Here is an 8631-nt window from a genome sequence, read left to right as displayed (position 1 = left end):
CTGATTGATCCCTTTCCAAAGAAGTGTTCAGGTATTTGCCTTTAATCTCCCTAATTCTGTCTTCCATTGATTCAATTCTGCTCCTTTGCCCATTCAATGTCTTATCTATTTCTGAAAATTTAGTATTAATCTTCTGGATTTCTATGTGTAGATTTTGTATCATTTCTAATTTTTCATTTATTTTTGTCATTTCATTCTTGTATTGTCTTTCAAAATTGTTCCAGGGTTTTCTCTGTGTTTTCCTTGATCTGTTTCTCAATTCGTTGAAAGTACCAAAATATAATTCTTTTGAAATCTTTATCAGGGAGTTCCAATGCTGCATCTTACTCAGGGATGTGTTTTGGGTCTGTATCCTGGTCCCTTGTTTCTCCTGCTTTATCTTGCTTCTTTGTGTGAACTGTGATGCTCTGTTGTTTCCGAGGCATTGTGATGTTTTTGTGTTTATATTTAATTGGTGATTGTATGTTGGAGTGATTTCCCCATGATTTTCATTTTCTTTGTTTTATTTGTATGTTATCTATGTAAGCAGGGTACCGTGCTCCTCTATTTGCTAGTTGACAGCACTTATACGCTCACCACCTGTCTCCTTTCCTGTTGTCAGCCTCTCGTATGTCCCTGCAGACTTGCCAAACAGAGCCTATTCTTAGGTCCCTGGAATCTGAATGAGAATGCTATCACTTTAAAATCCAAAGTGGTTGCCACTTGTAAACATTCAAAATGTCTGCGCCCTTGATCACTTTAAATATCCAAAATGGCTGCCACATGTAAACAATCAAAATGGCTGCACCCTCAGGACAGCAGAAATTCAACAGCTCAGGTTGTCTCCCTCCTTTCTGTTTCCCTTCCTAGTCATAGGCCACCAATGCAGTCATCCCTGCAGCCCTTGGTGACCAGGGTTGATCATTAGGTCAATTCTCAGGTCCCAACACCACTTGGAAATATTCAGGCTGTTGGTCTAGTCAGAGTAGCTGACAGTCTGCAGCTCCAACCATCTCTGTACTCACTGTTTTCGTTCAGGTTTTTCCACTAGTTGGTGCCTAATCCACTTCTGCATAGTTCCTTTCAAGCCTCAGGGCTTCAGGATTATCTTCTGTATCTCTGTCAATTAGTTTTTCTTTTCTTTGTTGAAGAGGGTCTGTGTCTCTTGTCTGCCTATTCTTCCATCTTACCAGAAGTCCCCTGAACCACTAGCCTTTTGATTAGCATTTAAACACTTCAGGCACTATGCTACCAGAGCTCCTTAATGCCATGTAGAGCTTCATGTTGTCTAAATTGATACTTTAGGATAGAGAGGAGTGGGCCTGTTACCAGATAAACAAACAAACAAACAAACAAAAAATGTACTGCCATCAAATCAGATCTGACTCATAGCGACCCTTCCTTGGGTTTCCGAGGCAGTATATCTACAGAGGTAGATTGCTCAAACTTCCTTCCGAAGAGTGGTTGGTGGGTTTGAACCACCAGTCTTCTGGTTAGCAGTCAAATACCTTAGGTACTATGCCACCAGAGCTCCCTGTTACCAGATAGCAGAAGTGAAAATTCTAGTTTTCTGCCTGGATTTCTCTGACACCACTCCAGCAAAAGTGCTGTAGTGTCTTGCCATGGGCTTATGAAGGTGACACTCTAGGTTCCCTACTTGACCTTAACTTTGTGAGTGGAGATGAGACTACAGTACTCTTATGTGGTGTTTGGCTAAAGTAGAGCCAATATTCTTTACTAATGTTTGTAATGTAGTGACTAAGGCACTTGACTGCTAACCAGAAGTCTGGTGGTTCAAACCCACCAGCCACTCCTCCGAAGGAAGATGGGGCAATCTACTTCCATAGTGATACTGCCTCAGAAACCCAAGGAGGGGTCACTATGAGTCGGGTCCGACTGCACGGCACATAACAAAAACAACAAATGTTTAGTAGTTTGCTGTCTCACTATGCTGCTCTTTTCCTGGTCCTTTGGCTAGAAAGAGCAAATATTGATGGAGCTTTTTTTTTTTTTTTTCCTTTTCCTTTTTATCTATGTCCATGGGCATTTCTAGGTTGGTGTATTCTTCACCTCTAACTCTGCTGTATATGGGACAAAAAGAAAACCCAGGGAACTTACCAATGTGCTGTTCCTCAGTGAGGGCCCCAATCAGTCTTACTTTTCTTTCCACCCTTCAGTATATCTTATGTATGTTTTATTTATAATGTTCAGGATCTTCAGTTGTACATAAGAGAAGGAATTAGGAAATTTGCATCCACTCCTTTTTTCCAGAAGTGCAAGATTTTGTAGTCCTTTTAAGTGATGTAAAAAATAACTATCAACATGGAAATTTTCATAATATGTTGTTGTCAATTAAAAGATAGGTTGCAAAACACTTGAATTATTGTAAATATAATATATGCTTTAAACTAACTTGTCAAGTATCACATATCTATTATACTAACCACCCAATATATATGTCAGGAAAAAGTCTAGAAGAGTGTCTTGAGTTGTTATCCATGATTAGTCTCCAAATATAGAGATTATAAATGATTCTTTTATTTTTTGCCAGTCTTTCTGATTTTTCAACATGAAAATTACTTGAATAAATTTATAAAGCATTTTAAATATGAAAAATAATTTTGAGGCATTTGAATGTTATAGGGATAATGATAGGGAGCCCTGGTAGTACAGTTGTTAAGTACACAACTGCTAACTGAAAGGTCAACAGTTTGAACCCACTAGCCACTACATGGAAGAAAGATATAGCAATCTGCTTCCATAAAGATTAGCCTTGGAAACCTTATGAAGCAGTTCTCTTCTGTCCTTTAGGGACACTATGAGTCAGAATCAACTCGAGGGCAATAGGTAACAATAACTATATAAGTTATTGTTTATTGAGCAGCATTATTGCATCAAAATACTTGATGCTTTATACACATTATCTCATTTAATCATCATCTCTATAAGGTAGGTTTTATTTGCCCCATTTTACATATAAGGAAACAAATTCAGAGAGATTAAGTCACTTGACTGTTTACAACACTAGTAAGAATTGGGGTGCTAACAGAGGCTTGCTGGCTTCCTGCTACCTCTCAACAATCACTGATATATTTGTTGTGCTTTATGGTATGCAAAGGACTTTGCACATGTGTTCACATTTAGTTCTCCCACTAACAAAAAGGCAAAATTGAAAAGTCACTGAAACTTGACCTTGCAGGATTTGGTTTTAGTGTTTGGCTTCAATGCGCTATGGAACATCACAAAATAAGTTTAAACTAGATGACTTCTATCCAACTTATTTTGTCCAATTCTCTCACAGAGATGTCCTCTGGAATATTACCATCCTTCAGGCTATCCAAAGTGGACTAAGATGAACAATACATGGGCATGAAATCTCCCTAGAAAAAACAGAGCCAGCTCAAGAGATGGAATTGGGGGACTAGGGAAAGTGGGCAGCAATGTTACTAGGAAGAGGAGAGAGGTCTGGGCTTCATCCCTACTCTAGGAAAATACATCACTCATGATCCAGACTCAACTTGAGCCCACTACCTTTTTATTTTCCCACACTAATCTCCAGAGGAAGAAGTCCTGTATCATCTCTAAGAGGAAGAACTAGAAGACATAGGTACATTTTTGAAAGTAAGCCATGTTGGTCTTCTAATTTTCTATCCACCTTTGTGTCTTCTTTGTCTGCATTTACTACACTCAGGCAGGCTTTTGATTGTCCAGTATTCTGTTCTCACCTTGCACCCCCATCCACAATGCCCAAGTAGGACTTCTTTCCCCTTCATGAATTTGCACTCCCAAAGGTACCAAACTGACCTTTTATGTTTAGTTTAACTTGCATGGTGTTAGTTAGTTAAATAGTTGGATTTTTTTTTGGTTAGTTCACTTAATGTGATGTAACTGACAACATTTTTAAATTACAAAAAATTAAAAATTTCCTGGTTTCTCTTCAAAAATTGGAAAAGTTGGCAATATTGAAGCATATCACTTCATGGCACAAATTAGCTAGAGCTGAATAGTGCCCACATCCTTTAATGGGATACATACTCTCCAGTTTGCCACAGTCCCCACTAGTCCCTCTTATTGACTAGTAAGGTTTACTAGTTACAACATTCCTTTGGGTTTTGGGTACCCACTTATAAATTAACTGTCCTCTTCCTTAGCTTCTAAACCATCATTTCCTTGACACCGCTCATGTCTTCAGAGGGGAGCAATCTGATTAAACTTAACACTACAAAAACCTCTAATCAAAATGTGTTTCCCAGACCGGCAGCATGGGCATCATCTGAGAGCTTTCAAGAAATGCAGCATCTCAGACCCTACCTTAGACCTACTAAATCAGAATCTACACATTAAAGTTTGAGAAGTGTTACTGTAGAGTAATTGTCCCATGAGGCCCTTTGCTGTTCATCTCTCGAGTGTGTGTTTTAAGAAAAAGGGTGGCTGTTGAGTTTGAACCACCTACCTTCTACAGAAGTTGAAACTCAACAGCCACCTTTTCCCTTAAAACACACACTTGAGAGATGAACAGCAAAGCTGTCAAATGCCTTAAAATCTACACCACCAGAGCTCCTTATAGCACTAAGCAGTGAGATGTTAATGTGAATAAATGAAAGTGAAGAAACTTAGTGAGAGATATTTTCAAATTCACTGCCTCTTCAACTTGGAAAAGACCCTGGAAACCATCTAATGATTTAGAGTGCAACTCTCATTTTGCAAGAAAAAGACTCAGAAGCTCAAAGTTGGAACTGTCTTGTTCAAAGTAAACCACTACTGTTAGAGCTAAGAGAAAAAAGAGAGAAAAGCCTCTTCATAATACTGACACTTTTCCTGAGTTAAAGACTTCAGAATATTTTGGAGGATTTCCAAACAATTCATGCTTACCTCTGGTCCTGCTTAGTCTAAAACAGTGGTTCTCAAACTGAAGTGTGCAGCAGAATCACCTGGAGTACTGGTAAACAGATTGCTGGACCTTATACACATATGTAAGGAATCCTGATGAGGCAATGGTTAAGTGTTCAACTTCCATTTGAAAGATCAGTGGTTTGAATCCACCAGCTGCTCTCTAGGAGGAAGATGTGGTAGTCTGCTTCCATAAAGATTACAGACTTGCAAACCTATGGGGCAGTTCTACTCTATCCTGTAGGGTTACCATGAGTCAGAATCAACTTGATGGCAATAGGTGGGTGTGAGGATACCTCAAGCCTCTTGTCAAGCTCCTTCTGCACCTCCCATAAACATCTTGGCCAGCAGTCAAGCCTAGGATGAACATCTGGGTGGCATGGCTCACTCTTGGGAGGATGGTCCAGAAGGGAAGCCCATGCAGGTTCTGCAGGTGGGCTAAGAGTCATTCAGGCTAAGAATTCCAGGGACCCAAGCACCAGAGTATGGCTGAAAAGTGTGTGTGTGTGTGGGAGGGCAGGACCACCACATGAGCATTACCCTCTGGCACAGTATACTCCTTATCCCATAGGAAAAGGCATGACCAGGAGAGGACTGGATCAATATCTCTAAAAAATCATGACAACTCTATATGTGCTAGAGTAGAACTGTGCTCCATAGGATTTTCAATGGGTGTGATCTTTTGGAAGTAGATGGCCAGATCTTTCTTCAAAGACACCTCTTGGTAGATTTGAACTGCCAACTTTTAGGTTAGTAGCCATATGCTTAAATATTTGTACCACCCAAGGATTCTACTCTACATGGAATAAAGTTTTGGAGTGTATTATTCTAAAAGGGTCTTAAAAACAAAAAAAACCAAACTCACTGCCATCAAGTCAATTTCTACTCATAGCAACCCCTCCATGGGTTTCTGAGGCTGTATCTCTATTGCCCCATCTTCTTTCTGAGGAGTGGCTGGGGGGGAATCCCCAGGCTTCTGGTTAGCAGTCAAATGCTTTAGGCATTACACTACCAGAGATACAGGACCATATACATACCTTCATACACATTCCACAAATAGATTTATATGTATATCTATATATATGTGTGTGTATATTTATATAGATGTATGTATGTGTTTTGGTTACCTAGTGCCACTCTGAGGAGCTCTGATAGCATACTGCCTAAGGCACTTGACCGCTAACCAGAAGGCTACTGGTTCAAACCCAACAGCCACTCCTTGGAAGGAAGGTTGGGCAATCTACTTCCATAGTGATACTGCCTTGGAAACCCAAGGAGGGGTCGCTATGAGTTGGGGCCGACTCGATGGCACATAACAACAACAACAACAACAGTGCCACTCTGACAGGAATATATCACAAATGGGATGTTTGAACAAACAGGAGTCTATTATCTTAGTTTGGAGGCTTAGGTCCAAGTTCAAAGTGCCAGGCTCTGGAGGCTGGCTGAAAGCCCCTCAACCTTGGGCTTCAGCTCTGTCTCCTGCTCCCAGCCCACTGGAGCTAGAGGCATCTCTCCACTCAGGCAGCTGCTAGCTACTGAGACTGACAAACCCAAAGTCAGCAAGTAAAAAGGCACAGTCTGGATATTATCAAACCACACAGCAGGCCATTAACTCAAGTCCATTAAAAGTCCCAAGGTTGGCAGAGCATGGCAAGGTGCTGAACAAAGACACGGCTATGTGCAGGGTTCAAGCGTGCCATAAGCTAGAGACTGTTCCACAAGGCTTCTCCTTATATACAGGAAGCAAACCACATCCCTAAGGCAGCTACTCGGTTGCTCACAGTAGACCCCACCATGGAGTCAATTACCAGTCTCATTACGGCGAATACTACATCCAGTTGCCCAGCCACTCAACCAGGCCCAGCCAAGTTGACACAAACTTAACTATCACACATGTATAAAGAGTCTTGTTTCTTTATCTCTGTGTCTCTTTAAAGAAAATGACTAAGCCGTTGATTTTTCTATGAATGGGTTAGGTTATTTGGGCATATTCAGAGATACCATCAGGGAGAATGTGTTCCACATGCCATCCAGGGATACATGGGGCCAGGTGTCCTGTTGGACTGGCTAATCACATCTTTTTTTCCTAAGGTAGTTCTTGCATTTCTTTTCTGACACAAATTCAACCTAGAAGGAAAAAGTTAAACCTCCCAATTTCTCCTTATGCATAACTGAAAGGATTTGGGCCCCCTGAACATAAGGCCTGTAGCTTTCTTTGGATTTATTGAATTGCATGATTACAACCAAGGAAAAAAATATGTATGAATACTTTGGAGATGAGTAGTTTGAATAGAAACTAAGACATGAATAATTAATGGGATAAGAGAGAAGAGTACTTACATTTATTTTAAAGTGCCCCTGACAGCTCACAGGGGTTTTAAAAATCCTCAGAACTTTATGGATGCAACATTTTGTGGAAAGTAACACCAGCTTTTCATGTATTAGTTCAGCTTCAAAAGTTCTGATATAACTGTCAATATGTCTGACTTCTAGGATGTAAATATAAATGCTGAACCTTTGTCTGGCATTTTAGATACCATTATTGAGGATCCATTGTGGAAAAGTATATCAGAGCCACAGGCTATCTTAGATAAGCAGTTGTTGTGGAAGTGATGGAAATCAGGAATATAATCCTGACCTTGAAAGCTAGTGAGTGTGTGACCAGGGCAAGTCCTTTCCTCTCTACGGTTTTCACTATACTGTGTTTACAGTAAGATTTGGCCAGAGAAATCTCAGGTTCCCCTCAGTTTCAACATTCTGACTCCACTCTATCACAGTGTGGTAAGCTGAATAGTAACCCCAAAATATTCTGGTCCTAATCACTGGAACCTGTGGATGTTAATATATATGGCAAAAGGGACATTATAGATATAATGAAGGTAAGGATTTTGAGATGAGAGAGTATCCTGGATTATCTGGGTGGGCCTTAAATATAATCACAAGTGTCCTTATAAGAGGGAAACTGAGGGAGATTGAACACATAGGAAGGGACAGAAATGTGACTGTAGAAGCAAGAACTGAAGTGGCCACAAGCCAAGGAATGCTGGCAGCCACTAGAAACTGAAAGAGGCAAGGAAAGGATTCTGTCCTCCAGCGTCTAGAAGGAACCAGTTTTGCTGACACCTTGTTTTCAGCCCAATAAGACTCAGTTTGGACTTTTGACTTCCAGAACTGTAAGAGAATTAATTTCTGTTGTTTTAAGCCATTACATTTGTAGTCATTTGTTACAACAGCCATAGGAAATTAATACACACAATGATACTGGTTTTCTAAGGGATTTCATGTATGTAACTGAAAAACCACAATCCCTATTCTCTGAAACATCTTTCCTGAGCACTTTGATTCTTTAGCAGTAGAACTGGGGACAAATGTCTTTCCCACACTCTTATACTTTGGTCTCTGTATGCCTTCATACATGCTATTGTTGATGGGAGCACTGTCAGATATTGAGGGAGTTGATTGATTTGAGTGAGTCTGTAACTTGCAATTGTAGTTCATTGAAAAACAGATCAAATATGTTCTTTCATCACTCTGACCCTCTGAAATCAGCCTAGAGGTCAAATCAACATAACAGACAACCTAAGAAAGTAGGCCCCATTTTTTTTTTTTTTTAAATTAGGATTTGGGTGAAGATTTACAGAGTAAATTCACCTTTCATACAGCAGTTCACATGTACTTTGTCTCATGTCATTGACCAAAATTTACAATGCAGCAGCTCCCCTCCCACTTCCTCCCCATAGTTACCTCCTCCCAGTGTCC

The sequence above is a fragment of the Orycteropus afer genome, unplaced genomic scaffold (genome assembly GCF_000298275.1).
Source record: "Orycteropus afer afer isolate SDZICR_OR568_19922 unplaced genomic scaffold, OryAfe1.0 scaffold00004, whole genome shotgun sequence".
Lineage (NCBI taxonomy): Eukaryota > Metazoa > Chordata > Mammalia > Tubulidentata > Orycteropodidae > Orycteropus > Orycteropus afer.
The sequence above is the reverse complement of the archived record's forward strand: the minus strand, read 5'-3'. Positions refer to the sequence as shown.